Consider the following 17747-nt stretch of genomic DNA (forward strand, 5'->3'; position numbering starts at 1 on the left):
ATTTTTATTATACCTTCTAAAACAAATTAATCTCACATTCACCGTGCTTTAAAAAATTTCCGTAATGTTCACTTTATCATAGTTTCCTATATCGCCACAATAAACTTTACATGTTAAAATTTATAAAAACAAATTAATCTCACATTAATCGTACTGTAAAACAATTCCGTAATTTCCCTTATATAATAAATTTCATTATCACTATTCCACACATCACATCAAGGTTTTTTGAGGTTCGTTAAAAGACTTGGAGCAAATTTGTGGAGCTACTACATTGCTATCAACAACATAGTCAACAAAGGATTATCACATTTGAAATGTTAGTTAATTTTTTTGCTGTGCAAATTTTAAAATTAAATAAGTTTAATGATTTTTTTTTTAGAATTAAAAATTTTTGTGGGACAGATTTACCCACTACGTCCACAGTGGGCATGGTCGGCCAGATCATGCTCCCGACAGCCCAATGGGTCCATGGGTGAGGGATGGGGAGGTTGGCTGCCCAGCACCCCGCCCCACCTCGGCAGCCTAACGGCCTACCGCACGGGCTGGTCATTGGGCTGCCGGTGTGGGGTGGGGGGTTGGTGCATGGCCCCCCGCCCCACCCTGGCGGTAGGTCGTTGGGTTGTTGGGGTGGGGCGGGGCACTGGTGGCCAACACCCCCTGCCCTACCAAGGCGGCCCAACGACTGGCCACGGCGGCGGGCCATTGGGCCACTGAGGTTGAGTAGGGGGGCTGGCACCTGGACCCCCATCCCACCTCGACAGCAGGCCATTGGGCTGCTGGGGTGGGGCAAGGGGGCTGGCGCAAGCCCCCCTGCCCCACCCTGGCAGCGGGCCGTTGGGCTACCAAGGTGGGGCCTGCTAGGGTGGGGCTAGGGCTGGTTGCCAGCTCCCCACCCCACCCTGGCAGGCCATCCCCCCGCCCTGCCATAGTAGCCCAACCGTCCATGAGGTTAACAAGCCAATTCTCGGAATTGGCTTGCCACCCTCGCGGTCCAACGACTGACCAGGGTGGCGGCTGTTGGGCCGCCAGGGTGGGGTGGGGGGTTGGGTGCTAGCCCCCTCTCCCCACCCTGATGGCCCAATGGCCAGCCACCCCGGCCGACCATTGGGCCGCCATGGTGGGGCGGGGGATCTAGAAATCTGCCCCCCCACCCCACCCTTGTAGGCCGTTGGACTGCCCGGGTGGGCTGGGGGGCTGGGCGAGGCTGGACTTGGTAGTGGGGGTGGTTGTTGGGCTGCCAGGGTGGGGTAGGGGGGCTAGGCCCAACTGTCAGCTCGTGTGGCTGGTCGATTTTTAGGATGGGGCGGCAGGGTGCTGTATTTTTTAAATTTCTTATTTATTTATTTTTTTTAAATTGTTATGTTTTACAAAATTAATTATCATTTATTGTTTTGTTTGTTGATTTAAGCTATAATTTTTTCGTAATTGACTGATTTGTATGCGTGTATTTTTTTCATGAAAATGGCATCAAAGAAGATTTATGTGAATCTTTCTGGACCAAAGAATATTAAAGGTGAATCTTCAAAAGACAATGTTGAATGAACCAAACCTGAGCTGATAGCTACAAATCTAAGTGCCTCAAATGATAAAAATATGACTCATACTGGGAAAATTCAAAAGAAGTGAAACTTCCAACAAATGTCTACTATGTGAAAGAAATAGAAAGCCAAGACGTGCAGATATATCTATATGTTGATATACCTAATGATAATGGAATTTATGAGGTGCTGGGAAAGGTCATAGACATGTGTTTTTTACCGGACAGTGAAGTCGTTTACATACTTACCAAAATCGTCCAAGTCACTTGAGATGATTAAATATCGGTTATTATATTCATTGTATGACACGAGAGAGGTATCTACAAAGTTGTGTAAACAAATCATAAGTGAGATGAAACAAATATCATAAGTATTATTATTTATATTTATGTTTCGCATTCTTGTAACTATATCATTATATTTTTATAACTTTGTTTTTATTGGCATATGATATTTTGTATGGAAGAATTTTGTTGAAAGTGTTTCAATTATGTTGGGAGGCATTAATTTCATAGAGCATGATATTATGAAAGTTGTCAACAATTTCTACTGAGTGTCAAAAGAAGATATGGCAAACAAGCAAAATTTAGTAATTCATGATGCTAAAAAACTACATCCAAGGGATCAGAAAGAAATGCCTCTAGTGGATAAATCTACCAAAGGTAGACAGGTTACATTTGAAGATGAGGAAGTTGAAACTGACACTGGAGAATATGTTGTCGTTACTGAGGATGACATTGGAATTGATGTTAGAAAGGAGAAGATCTGTAAAAGACAAAAGGTAGAAATGCTCAAGAACAAATATGTTCTAGTTAATGATGAGAATGTTATCAGGAAGAAAAGTAAAGTTGAACATTCTCAAGTAGTCATTACCAATAGTGAAGATCCTAGTGAAACTTGAAAAGAAAGAAGATAAATCATTACACCAGGAGTTGATTTAGAGGATGGCATTATTAAAACAAAACAAAATTCCATTTGACAGAACTTGACAAAGAGAAACTTAATTGAGGGTGGTTGTAAATTTCATTTTAATGTGATACAAATCTATAAGGCAAGTGAAGGACAGTGTAAATATCAAATCAAAAAGCCACACCACCTGCATGTTCACAACTTGTAGACATTATTGAGGTACAATTCATATGCTCATGTGGTTAATTATGTGCTTCTTGTTGATCCAGTTCAAGTTCCCAACAAAGAAGAATTTGATAAGTCAAAATGTTTTGAATACAATTACTATGTGCTTGGGGGGAACCATTCTGTAGAAGCTAAAAAATAATTGATGGAGGACTGAAACAATGAAATGTATCATTTATGCTGGTTTATCAGATACAGAAGTAAAGTTAGTGGCATGAGATCATAATTCAGATAATGAATATAGGATGTTTATGAATTTCATCCAAAGGGTTATATTTATCCATGGTGAAATTGAAGAAAAATGTGGTGGGGATAATATAAATGTTACTATAGATTTACGAAAGGAATGTTCTATGGAAATAGGCTATCAAATTGAGGAGAAAATCAATTCAAAAGGTGATAGAGTAAATACGTATTTATTCCAAGGTATTGATAACATTTTCCAGTTGGAACTTAGAACTGGAGAGATATGGGAATTGATTAATGTGAATTTTATCATGTGGGAGAACATTGACCTTAAAACCAGAAGGTCAAAAGGTCTAAACCATTGATATGTAGCAACAGTAAATCAGGCCCTGAAATGAAGCAACTTTTAGAAGATATGACTATCACACCTTGGAGAGCATTGCAAGGAGTGAAGAATTAAAAACTTGTCAAAGCAATATTATCTCGTGTGAGATCAGGAGAATTATCATTGGAGGAAATGTTTGAGGAATTTCAAAAGTAAGTTTGTTGAATTATTTTTACTTATTTCTAGATTATAATTTTCTTTTAAATATAACATATTGTTCTTGGTAGTATTTGTTATGCATATCATTATATTAACTTTTTTTACTTTATGTATGCAGTCACAAATTTTACATGAAAATACAAGAACAAATGGTTAAATTGTTGAATCAAGATAGTTGGGATGATGTTGTACGCAACTATCCAGATTCAAGTTCTACATCAATATTAAAAAAAAAAAATCTTGCATTTAAAAAGGTATGTTGATTTATACATTCATTTTTATTGATCTTTATACTATTTCATTTTAGAACTTACACATATACTTGTTTATTTTATTAAATATGAGGAAGGATGCAAATGGAGCACCAGATAGTTTTAGAACCTTTATTGAAAAAATTAAGATCAAAAGACTGAAGAAGCAACGTATTAAGAATGTTGAACTTAACCCAACACTTACTCATTTCATTTGGAATGGGCTTGAAACTATTCAATATCAAGTAATACAAGGCGACTGTGAAGACATTGCTAAACTCATACCTAAAAGGGATTATGCCCTAGTTATTTCATATATTCCCCATGGTTTCAATATTCCAAACATTGACTATGATAGTGACCCTTATACTTATCAAGCTTTTAGTAAAGTGGTTGCAATATTTCTAGAAGTCACATCATCAACATTATGGATATTTGTGACATTTCATTCAGACACACAATTGGCAATGGTATTGTCAAGCTTCAAGGGGAAAACAAACTCAAGGATGTAGCTTACATGGTAAGACGTTGAAAATATATACTTGATTAATGTTAAAAAACTCATTTATGTACAAGTTAATTGAACTTTTACTATTTCATGTTACAAGAAAAAGTCAAATCTTTTTAACCGTGAAGATCAAAGAATTTAAACATGTTTAAACATGCTTATAAAAGAAAAACAAGTTTATAAAATAATTTAAACATGTTTTTAAAAAAAAACAAGTTTTTTTCACAATGTTTACAAAAGAAAAACAAGTTTTTTCCTAATGTTGAATTCTTCAAGAGTTGTTTGATTAGGGTTGGGAGGGTGGATTCCTTCTAAAATGTCTCCACGTTTTTTTATTACTAAAGTTTTAGAAAGGAAAATTTTCACATCATTTATCTCATTAGACATATTTTAATTACCTTTTGGATTGAGTCTAAATTGATATCATCTTTTTATTTTTTGTCATCAACTATTTTACTAGTTGAACTATTTTTAGAAGAAGATTGATCCAAGTGGCTCTAGAGACACACACATGGCAAAGAGGGCTTATGGAAGCTCAAAAATCAAGCTAATCAGAATGCTTTCAAACTAGGACCAGAGCATAGATCTCGTCATCCTGATTGCAGTGGTGCAAACGGTTCATCAATCTGAGTCCGGATGAAGACATAGAGGTAGTCAAAGTTTTGGTTGACTTTTACTGACTAGGTAGGCTTAAAGAGGCCATAGTTTGGACAAAATCTAGCCACCAAATTCCGGCCAACCTGGGCCAGATTCCAGGCTCAATCCCCACCCCACGACTCTCCTCCAACCTCACGTAATAACCATTATGTGCCATCAAATAAGGCAAGACCGGCGAGGATTGAACTCGCCCGGCCCAGGTGGGCCGGCCCCCACCGGTCGGCCCCATGTCCCAGCATGAACCACCAAAAGTCAACCCTTAAACACACCATCGGAACTTAATGCAACAGTTCAAATTTAATGTGCCAACAACTCCGCACCATTTTGATGACCATTATGGTTGCGGCTATAATGATACAACCAAATAAAAAAATGTAATGTATTAAAAGGAGAGGGGCGGGGTTTGACCACCCAACCCCTCCTCAATTAATTTCGGCTTTATACCGATCCACCAAAATGACTTCTTTGATTACTCCGCCCGGGAAAATTTATATAATCCCTCATTTTACCAGTGCACCCAGGAAAGAGATGGGGGAACCAGGAGCAGGCACGGAAAATGAGGTAGAATTTTTTTAATTAATTTTTATGCAGGTGGAACCATGACTGAGCAAAATTTCCAGGAGGGTGAAATTTTTGCAGCGTCCAAATTGGAAAAATTTTATGTCGATCTTACACCTCTCAGCGACATGAACCTGATAGTGCAGTCAGTTTCCTAATCTAAGTAGCAGATTTGTAGAGGACCTGGAGGAGGAAATTTTTAAGGAATCTAGGGGGAATCTAAAAGATTCCTTGAGCCCCAGATTTTCACTTTCTGAGAATTCAGAAATTTGACAGTCGATATTGCACTATTCGACGCCACAAATCTCATGGTGCATTCAAATTTTCCATTTTCTCATTTCATTTTTTGGCCACTTTTCTAAGTGGAGTGCAAGTGTCAGCATTCAGCATGCGAGCAACCATTTCCATGAGATTCGACGCCATGAGATCGATGTGCAACCAGCTTCAGCGATTTGACCAAGATGTGAGGTATATGCAGTGTGTTCATGTACTTTTGCTATGTGTTGTGCTGCATAGATCCTTGTTTGATGTGGGATCTTGTTTCTTACTCGTTTTCGTGATTCTTGCTTAATGTGATGCGGAATCATCTGTGTGATTTACTTATTGTGATGATTCGTCATATTTTATTCAAGGTCCCTTTGTCGTTATGTTGATGGGATACTCATGTTGTCATCATGTATGTTTGAATTGAGATCCCTTTTATGCCATGTTTGTGGGATGCTCATCATGCATGTGTTTGTGTCATACTCATAGGAGTCCTTTTTTACTAAGAGTTCTTGTAGCGGAACATGTCTTGGAGCCACTCCTGCATGAGGGAATTTTCCTTGTATGATAATGACATCACCTCTTATGTACATCATCACTATTGACAACACTTAATGCAACACCTACACCATCTTGACATCGAGGCTCAAAGACGTAGTCCCTCCTAGACGAACTCCGTTATCAACTGCTTATGTTTTCATGTGTTGATGAATATAATGTTCCTCTTCTTTACAACATGTAGATGTATTCATTTATGTTCTTTTAAAAATGCAATTTAACACATCACAAAGGAAAAAGGTCTTGGAAGGGTCCTTCGTCACACCGAGACCTAAATCAAGTGGTATTGAAGTGGTCTTTGCATGGATGTGAATTGCAACATGAACAATGGAATGTGCAGCAACAAAGGATGAAAAAACGATGTACGAGACCATGCTCAAAATTTCCAAAAGGGTGGAAATAACGTATGAAACTCTACAGAAAGAGACAGAGGAAAAGGAGAGATTGCAGCTTCAGTTGCGAGCCATGGAAGAGGCCCTGGAATAACTGAAGCACAAAAAATAGAATCTTCAAATAGATAATGCTAAATTGAAGATGCTTCCACATGAAGAGGAAGAGGAGAAACATAGATTTCTACGACAGCTACAAGCAAAGGACGAGGCCTTGGAAAAGTTGTAGCATGACCCATGTGAGGTAAAAAGTAATTCTCTAAATTCATGTTTGTGTCTTGATAATGATTTCGCTATTTTTGAAAATCATACCATAGGAATTGGCTCCAAACTGTTAAAGAAAATGGGGTATGAGGGAAAAGTCTTGGGCGTTAATGGCCAAGGCATTGTCAACCCCATCAATGTAGAAGAATTACCTCATCAAGCAGGACTTTCGTATGTCAGAAAGGAAGTTGGGAAATGCACCGAGATAGCTAGTGAACCACCAACAACAGATGATGAAAAAACCTCATCAATTCTTTCCAAATTGATAGAGGAGGTAAAAGATGTTGATTTCCTTTCGATTTCATCTTTACATAGTATGATTTCTATTGGAGGTTTGGAGATACCAATTACAGGAACAAACATGAGGCTCCTTACCAGGACGAGGCACAAGGAGGAAAAAGAACTTGGTATTAATAACCAAGGCATAAATCAACCTTTAGAGGTTGTGCATAAACATCAATTGGTAGGCATGGGATACACCAAAGGCGAATGATTGAAGGTGTCAGATTCTTCTGAGACATCATCGAAATTGTCGAAGAAATAGAATGATGGGAAAACATCCCCATCATCCCATGGCAGTTTCCATCACAAGGAAAGAGCTGAGGCAAGCTCGCATCGCCATACTTACACCAAAGATAGCAAGGAAAGGTATAATCATTCTTGACATTCGAATGTTCATTTCGATTGTAATCATGTTGTTAATGATGAATGTAAAACATGGCATCGAAAGACATGTACCTTTTGTGGATTACATAACCATATATTTTCTAAGTGTTGGAAAAGAATGGAAGCACACAAAAGGATGAGGCGTGAAAGACCCTCTCAACAATAGGCTAAACAGATATGGATAAAGAAGAGGTATTGTAGTCATTGTGACAAAAATGGCCATCAAAGAGCCACGTGTTGGAGGCTCCATCTAGAGGAGCACCTTAAAGACAAAGCGTCGGTGCATGAACCAAGTGAAATGATTGTTCAACAAGCAACACCACCAAAAGGAGGTGACCCATTCATAGCGATAAGTGAAAAATGGTTTCTAGATATGTTAGCATGTCATGATCATGCTTTTGTAAATCACTTGTTGCATTTTAAAATGCAAAAGTGATGATGTGTTTCCATCACTTGTTAAGCAACAATGATGTCTGGTCTTATTTTGAGTTGCATTTTAAACTCTGAAAGTGATGTCGTGTTTCCATCACTTGTCAAAGAAAACAATAGTGTTTGGGCTTATGTTTATAAATCATGTGCTGCAGTGATGATGTGTTTTCCATCACTTGCTGAAGCAACAATGATATGTTGGCATTGTTTTCATAGCTAGGGTATTATGTTCATATTGATGTAAACTTAACCACTGAGTATGTGTTATAAACTCGTGGAAAATGTGGGATGCTTGGGTCATTATTTGGTCATGAAATTCAAGCATGTAATTTGAAAAACAATGTGCTACAAGTTGTAGGTGTTGGCTCATTGCTTATGGCTTTGAAGAACAAAGGTGAAGGAGATGGAAGCGATACCTTTTAGGATGCTTGTGATGCAAAAAAGGTATAGAGAAGTTACATATTATTTTTCATGCTTTTGGAGGACCAAAAGATCCTCAGTGGGGAGGATTGATCCAGGTGGCTCCAAAGACACACACAGGACAAAGAGGGCTTATGGAAGCTCAAAAATCAAAGTGATCAGAATGATTTTGAACCAAGACCAGAGCGTAGATCTCATCGTCCTGATCGTAGCAGTGAGAATGTTTTGTCAATCCGAGTCCGAATGAGGAGATAGAGGCTGTCAAAGTTTTGGCTGAATTTTGTTGACTGGGCAGGCTTAAGGAGGCCACAATTTGGACAAAATCTGGCCTTCAGATTCAGGCCAACCTGGGCCAGATTTTGGGTGAATTTATGGCCCATTTAATTTGACTCCTTCGGTCAAATTTTTAAATTTTTGAAATTAAGCTCATTAGTATTAAAAATTAAAAAAAGTATAAAAATGAGGGTGGTGGGCCACCACCCCCCCCACCCCACGCCTCTCCTCCAACCTCATGTAATAACCATTATGTGCCATCAAATAAGGTGGGACCGGTAGGGATTGAACTCACCCGGCCCATGTGGGCCGGCCAGTGTCACACCATGAACCACCAAACATCAACCTTTAAACGCGCCACCAGAACTTAATGCAACCATTCAAATTTAATGCGCCAACAAATCCATGCCATTTTGATGACCGTTAATGTTGCGGTTATAACCATACGCCCAAATAAAAAAAATGTAATGTATTAAAATAAGAGGGGCAGGGTTTGACCACCTGACCCCTCAATTAATTTTGGCTTTATACAAATCCACCAAAATGACTTCTTTGATTACTCTGCCTGGGAAAATTTATATAAGCCCTCATTTTACCAGTGTGCCTAGGCAGGAGATGGGGGAGCCAGGAGCGGGAATGGAAAATGGGGCAGAATTTTTTTGATTAATTTTTATGCAGGTGGAACCATGACTGAGCAAAATTTCCAAGAGGGTGAAATTTTTTGCAGTGTCCAAATTGGACAAATTTTATGTCAATATTACACCTCTCGGCGACACAAACCCGATGGCGAAGTCAGTTTCCTTATTTGAACAGCTAATTTTTAGAGGACCTAGAGGAGGGAATCTTTAAGGAATCTAGGGGGAATCTAAAAGATTCCTTGAGCCCCAGATTTTCACTTTCTCATAATTCAGAAATTTGACATTTGATTTTGCACTATTCAACGCCACAAATCTAATGGTGCATTCAGATTTTCCATTTACTCATTTCATTTTTCGGCCACTTTTCTAAGTGGAGTGCAAGTGTCATCATTCAACATGCGAGTAAACATTTCCATGAGATTCGACATTGTGAGATCGATGTGCGACTAGCTTTAGCAATTTGACTAGGATGTGAGTTATATGCAGTGCGTTCATGTACTTCTTTTTCTATGCATTGTGCTGCACAGAACCCTGTTTGATGTGGGATCTTGTTTCTTACTCGTTTTCATGATTCATGCTTAATGTGATGCGAAATCATTTGTGTGATGTACTTGTTGTCATGATTCGTCATATTTTATTCAAGATCCCTTTGCCGTTATGTTGATGGGATACTCATATTTTCATCATGTATGTTTGGATTGAGATCCCTTTTATACCATGTTGGCAAGATGCTCATCATGCATGAGTTTGTGTCATACTGATAGGAGTCCTTTTTGACTGAGAGTTGTTGTAGTGGAACATCTCTTGGAGCCACTCCTGCATGAGGGCATTTTCCTTGTATGATAACAACGTCACCTCTTATGTACATCATCACTATTGACAACACTTAATGTAGCGGCCTACACCATCTTGGCATTGGGGCCCGAAGACGTAGTCCCTCCTGGATGAACTTCGTTATCAACAGCTTATGCTTTGATGTGTTGATGAATGTCATGTTGCTCTTCTTTACAACATGTATATGTATTCATTTATGTTCTTTTAAAAATGCAATTTAACAAATCATGAAAGAAAAAGGTCTTGGAAGCGTCCTTCATCACACCTGGACCTGGATCAAAGATATTGTTTTATTTCTTTCTCATCCTAATGCATGTTTTGCAGCAATCTTTAATATTTATTTTTCAACATTTAATTCCTCTTCCATGTTTAGAGCTAATGTAGCATTTTCTCTCTAATACCATGTTGACGGTGTTGGACCCACTAACATGTCAGGGGATCCCCCAATAAGATGTCCCAATTAGACCTCATACCATTTGGTGTAGGAGTCCCAGCGATGGCTCGTACTGTATCGCCTTGATCGCAGTTTTGCACAGAGGCAAGTAAGATGTCCCTTTTGGTAGCAAGGGTGTGACATATGTAGTAAGTCAAGGAAGGTGCATGAGTGGTTCTAACAAATAGATGGTAAGGCGAGTAGGCCCCTGGGAAACCTGTGAAATCACATAGTTAAGATGGGAACACACGAGCAAAGATGCATCATAACATGGAAGGCAAGTAAGATAGTGTTACACAACATTTGTCAGTGTCCCTGAACTCCTCATTCCTTGATCCTGGAAGACCTCTACAATGAACCCCACATGCTTTGCCTTCATAAAGAAACTCACATTGTGTCCCTTTTCATGAGCAGATGAATTCCCTTTTGCACCATTTCCCTGAAACATCTGTTTTGCCCAGTTTACAAGACCGATGCTAATGACCTCTTGCTCCCCTGCGCTAATGTGCAAAGATTAGCACTATCGCTCCCGCCGACTAGAGCAACTGAGCTACGTTCCAGTCATGCTGATAATGTTTTCAAAATCTTTTTAAATTAGGAGCCGAAGCTTCCACCTCTAGAAGCTTCATAATGGAACTCTGGTAAATGGTTTGGTCAGATGTGGTCGAGGATGTCAGTTTAGGCTCCTTTCCCCTATAATGATGGAACTACCTCAAGGGATAAGCCCTTCTCCCATGAGAAGAGGATCCACTTCCCATTCATTCATCCTATATAAACCTCCCTTCTTCCCAAACATAAGCTAGTGTGATTGTTAGTGTTGATATTGTTTTTCTTATGCTATTTTGGTTTGGAGTAGAGAGCAAGCTAGTACTAGTTGTAGATATCTAGTTGTGTGAGGGAGAAGTGTGATTTGGTTTGGAGTGAAGCCTAAGGGAAGAGCCTTAAACTATTGTTGATTGAGGCCATCATGGAATTCTAGCAGAAGTGTGTGGGAACCTGGTCTTGTTAGAGGAGGACTGCAACGTCAAGACAAATGGTTGTAATATCTCTTTGATATTAATATATGCAACTATCGATTAATTTCCTACACATTTTGTAATATTACATATTCATGGCTTAATGTTTCTTGACTTGTTAAGTAGGTTGAATTACAATTTTTATATTATCATGTTTGTTTTCTGTTGTTGTTTACTTGTTTCATGTGCTTGAAGAAGGAAGCGAGAGATAATTGGAGCAAGAAAGCAAGGACATCATCAAGCAGGATAAGTGGAACAAGATGTAGGCCCTCTTGATTGATTCTAACCTATGGAAATCTTCCATAGAATGTACCTATTGTGGCTAGACCCACCATCGGGCTAGAGGAATTCGTTCGTGTCCACAATTATAATTTTACTTCACCACAAATTGGCGACTCCACTGGGGAGCCAATCCTTATGTTTGTCTTGTTTGAGATTTCATGATTTTGTGTGAACTTTTCTAGTTCTACTTTGTTTCTGTGGTTTTGTTTCTTTTCCTTTGCTTATTTTTCTAAGTTTGAAATTCATAGTAGCAGATCTGGTCCCAACTTTAATTTTTATTTTTATTTTTTTCTTGGCTCCCTCCCTTAGCGCGCTTAATCCACTGACATTTGCACCGTTCAATGCGATATGCTCATAAACAATCACGTTGACCTCCCTCTGGCACTTGTTTTCAGTTAGGCAGTCGTGTCGATGCCTGTAAGGGAAGATTAGGGCTTGTACCCAATCTTGGCCAGTGTGTTTTTCTCTCATGATTTCAATCCTGTAAGCTTTTTATATCATCTTCTCCCTGACTAGAAGGCTTCATTTAGCTTGCTTTGTGTGCTTGCTTTGTTTAGCCCACTATCTGATGTGTCAAGTCTAGCCCTGTTTGAAGTTCTTTTTCATTTTTTCTTTGAACCCCTCGATCAGTGCTATTTTTGGCCAAATATTCACACCGATCAGGCCTATCAGTGCTAGATTGAAAGTCATTTTGGTTGTCCTTTCAATCTCGTTAAATTCTAAAGTGACTAGAGTCACCTTTTTCACTTTTCTCGACTCGTAAAACATGAAAAGGAAACATTTTGTTTTAGTGTCTTAAAATTAACTACCCACGAAATATTCCTGGTTAAAGTTATCTTCCTTAGTGTTTCTTTAAAATTTGATTCCAATGGCAACATTCCTAGAGTTTACCAGTCAATGGTTCCCTTCGAATGGGAATCCTGGTTCTTTTCCTTCTTTTGGAAACACTAGTGCTCCTTACATGGTGAAGTTGTCCCTCCTTGGGTTAACCATTGGTCTACCTGTCTAGTTGCTTTCAACCTTGGTTTTCGAGTGTCCTGACTCCTGTCCAAACATCTCCTTCAATTGAATCACGTCACGATGATTCTAACATTGAACTCTCCCCTTCTTCCCATATTTCACCCTCTACCTCTTCTACTTCTCCTGGTGAAAGTTTGAAATCCAATAACTAGGAGGCTAAGAAGAAGAAGAAGAAGATGAAGAAGAATATGTCAGATAAGCGAGAGGTCAACCATGCAACTGTTACTCAAAATGCACCTTCTGTAAACAAACCTTCCAATCCTCCACAGAAGGTCAGATTCCCTTACAAGTTGTGTAAGGGTGACCATCTGCTTCGAGACTTTCCTGGCATTCCTAGAGTCTTAGAGGTATGGTCTCAACGTCTGGATCACCCATCCCCATCGACCTCTGGAAATCATGTCGATGCTGCACCCTCGGTTAGCAATGGTAAGGAGAAAGGGAATATTAGATTCCCTTGTAGGTTATGTGAAGGAGAGAATCTTCTTCACCTTTATCCTCTTATGGATAAAGCTTCCAAAGTTTTGGAAAACCGTGCAACTCCTCAACCCCAACTTCCTGTTGGTTATTAGAGGCTTTCCTCTGACCCTCTCCTGGTTGTTAAAGAGATTGAATTGGATTCATCTCTTTCCCATCCTACTCTTCCTCAGCGAGACTCTCTTTTGTTTTTTCCCGACCAACCATTAGTCGAAAAGAGTTTTGACTTGATTCCACCACCAGTTGCTGACTCTGTTCCTGAAGAGAGTGGTGATCATACTACTCATGTTCTTCACATTTCCTCATATTCTCGTGAATCAAAGAGTGACCCTCCCATCTCGGTTTTTCAGGAAAGTTTGTCTCTTATTCCTGTATAGCATGGGGGAAATCATATGATACCCCCACCAAGTAGTTATGTTATCTCTTTTGATCGGGGTCCATTGACTGCTTTCTGCCTCCCATCTTATGTGCCTTTCCAAATCACAGTACAAGCCTATAATATGGTAGTACCTAGCACTATATTAGATGAAGGCACGCCTGCTAGCATCATGTCTTCTACTACTTGGCAAGCTTTGGGTTCCCCACAGCTTGTGACTGTCACCTAGAATATGTTGGCTTTCAATGGAGGAACTAGTTAGTCCTTAGGGATCCTTCTGAAGTTTCCTATTACTTTGGGAGGAAAGTCCATATATATAGACATGATGGTAGTCCAAGTTTCGTTAGATTTTAATCTTCTCCTTGGACACAACTATGTTTATATCATGGGAGCTCTTGCTTCTTCACTTTTCCATGTGGTTTTTTTTCCACATGAAGGGAGTATAGTGACCATTGATCAATTATCATTCATTGGTCACCAGACGCCTCCTTTGCAACCATCATCCCCTATCGACTCTTGTTTGCAAGTAGTACCTTCCTTGCCACAAGTCAATTATGTGGCTGACCATTCCATCTCTGCATCTACTAACAATCACACAGATGGTATTGTACATTATGTACTAGGGGCATTGGAACCCAATCTATCTCTGGTACCAATTGATATGTATTCCTCCCAGAGTGTGGTTCTTCCATCTAGTGAAGACCTCTTAGGAGCCATGTTCTCATATGGTTCATGAACAGATGTTATGAGGATAGTTCTTTTACTATGTCAACCTTGTTAAAAAATGAAATAGATCTCCATCATCATAGTTCCTTGTCTTGTGTCAAGCTCGTTAAAAAATGAATCAAGGTGTCCGAGCATAGTTCTTTGTCTTATGTCAAGCTCATTCAAAAATGAAACATGGGTCTCAAAGATAGTTCTTTTACTGTGTCAACCTCATTAAAAAATGAAGCAACTCCCTTTTCCAAATCGAGTCTTTGCTTAAGATCTTGTAAAATCCTAGTCCAATCTTTCCAAGATCTTGAAAGTGAACCTTCATTCCATCCACTTAGTTGATTGAAATGAAGCTAGGGGGGCATGTACCTCAATTGAGTCATTATGCCATGGGCATGAAAACTTATAGCCAACATAGTCTTTTGTTTTAAGCTTGCGTAAACATGAAATTGAATCCAAGTAGAGTTCTCCATGGTTCAAGCTTGTGTAAAAATTAACCCATGCCCAATTTACATCTCGTGATTATTGTTTTTATCAACTAATTTCAGCTAGATGAGCCTTAGTTGTTTCATTCCATCGCCACCATCTCTTTGGTTGGTCATATGCTTTCACTTGGTTGTTTCTCCTTTCCTAAGGGACCGTAGGGATGAGTGGTTTTATTATCCAACCTCTTGACCATTACATGTTTTGAGCAGTTCCTCTATTGCTGGAACTAGTTGCTACCCTTTATACCACTCATTCCTTCAGAACGAGTCACCTTTAAGCTCTTTTCTGACTCATAGAAAATGAAAATATCACTGTATATTTTTCCCTTCTTACTCATAAAAGAAAATAAAATGGGGGGTTTTCTTTCAACGCTTTTCTGACCCTTTAAAAATGAAAATATGGCCAATCCCTTGTTGTTTTTAACTCGTTAATAGATGTGAAACATCATGCGCCCAGTATAAGTTTACCCCTTTTTCAAGCTAGGAGGCACTATTTACAAAAAAGGTACTCCTTGACTGAAATGGTCAAGAGGTTCTCTCAAGTATTGTTTTCTACCTTTTCGTGCTCGAGAGACACAGAAGTACAAAAGGGGACCATGTGGAGTTTTCTTTTACGTGTCTTCTTCAAACTCTATAAACATGAAAAAGATACTAAGTTATACCTTTGTTGGACTTGTTAGACTATTAAACGACATTGGATTCATCACCATGATGAACATGAGCTTCTCCTTCCTAGGGCTCGTTAAACTTACTAGGTTGGATTCGTTTGAAGGATGAACTTACAATGCAAGCATATGAATACCCTTCAAGCTTGTGATTTAAAAATAATTGTGGTACCTGCCAGAAATGGTGGGGGAAAATTTGGAAATCTATCCAGTTGTTTCGGCAGCTCACTCTTGAACATGACACTTTCTGCTTCGTGTCAGGTTTGGACATCCTCCTTTGTATTGTTGACCTTCCTGGGTTGGGCCGTTCATTTTTTCCTTCCATTTGATCTCTGCCACATCATCATGACCATCTATCCTATGGATCCAAAAGCTACCAAACTTCCAATTGTGTGGCCGATATGTTCAAGAGTTGTCCTTTTGTAGTTACACTTACCTCTGATTCTCTGTATCATCCAAAATCATTTTGCATCCTCTCATCTCATGTCGATGATGCGGGATTCATTATGGCCCTCTTTCGATAGGGTCATTTTCCATCAACTTCAACTCATTATCGGGGAAGTTGACTGAGAGACTCCTTTCCAATACCTTAGAGCTTGCATGCTCTAATGGAAAGTTCTTCACACTCAACAATAAGTTCACATCGTTGGCTTTCGATTGAGTGATTTCACGGGTGTTCGACTTCAATTCCTCTATTCACATTCTATGGATTGTGTTGATAGTACCTTGAGGACCATTGTAATTATTGGTGGTTTCTCTCATGCTTGTTAACAATTTACATCATTGAATGGTAACAACACGACTTTCTAGCATGTTCGACGTCAACACCTCTATTCACATGTTAGAATCTGTACTTTGATCGGGTCATGTTGGAGCACAAGACCTTGGACTTAGATCACACAAGTCTAGGTTGCGAAGTGGTGTGACATGGTTATGATGATATGCATGTCTCTATCACATGGTTGGCTACGACTAGACAATGAGTTATTGTATGTGATCCTTCTCATTATTGGATGGCTACGACCATACCGTGGTTTCGTTATGATCCTCTTTGATGGATGGTTGTGCCAATACCTTGATCCATTTACATGATCATTCTATACATGGATGTATCCATGCCACAATTCATGTATCATTTGACAGAGATCTCAGTTTATGTATGTGTATATGTACTTTCTTGCAGGTTTTCTGATGGCAGACCAGTTCCTCGCACTGATTCATAAAGCATTTCATCCCTCACTTCGACTCGGCCTTCATGATTTAGGGGAAAATGTTACGCAAAATCTTGTCACTGTCCCTATACTCCCCGTTCCTTGATCCTGGAGGACCTCCACAGTGAACCCCACATGCTTTTCCTTCATGAAGAAACTCCCATTATGTCCCTCTTCATGAGAATATCAATTCCCTTTTGCACCATTTCCCCTAAAACTTTTGTTTTTCCTAGTTTGCAAGACTGGCGCTAATGACCTTTGTCTCCCCCATGCCAGTGTGCAGAGATTAGCACTATCCCTCACGCCGATTGGAGCGACTGAGCTATGTCCCAGTCGCACCAGTCCCGTTTTGGAAAGTTTTTTAAATTAGGAGCTGAAGCTTCCAACTCTAGAGGCTTCGTAATGGAAGTCTGGTAAATGGTTTGGCTATATGGGGTCGAGGATGTCAGTTTGGGCTCCTTTCCCCTATAATTATGGAACTACCTCAAGGGATAAGCCCTTCTCCCATGAAAAGAAGATCCATTTCCCATCCATTCATCCTATATAAACCTCCCTTCTTCCCAAGCACAAGCGAGTGTGAGTGTTAATGTTGATATTGGTTTTCCTATGCTATTTTGGTTTGGAGTAGACAACAACCTATTACTATTTGTAGCTATCTAGTTGTGTGAGGGAGAACTGTGATTTAGTTTGAAGTGAAGCCTAAAGGGAAGAGCCTTAAACTATTGTCGATTGAGGCCATCATGGAATGCTAGCAAAAGTGTTTGGGAACCTGGTCTTGTCAGAGGAGGACTGCAACGTCAAGACAAATGGTTGTAATCTCTCTTTGATATTAATATATGTAACTATCGATTGATTTCCTACACGTTTTGTAATATTACATCTTCATGGCTTAGTGTTTCTTGACATTTTACGTAGGTTGAATTGCAATTTGTCTATTATCATGTTTGTTGTCTATTG

The sequence above is a fragment of the Pinus tabuliformis genome, chromosome J, assembly GCF_031772625.1.
Source record: "Pinus tabuliformis cultivar Carrire ecotype Pingquan chromosome J, CPIR1, whole genome shotgun sequence".
Taxonomy (NCBI): Eukaryota; Viridiplantae; Streptophyta; class Pinopsida; order Pinales; family Pinaceae; genus Pinus; species Pinus tabuliformis.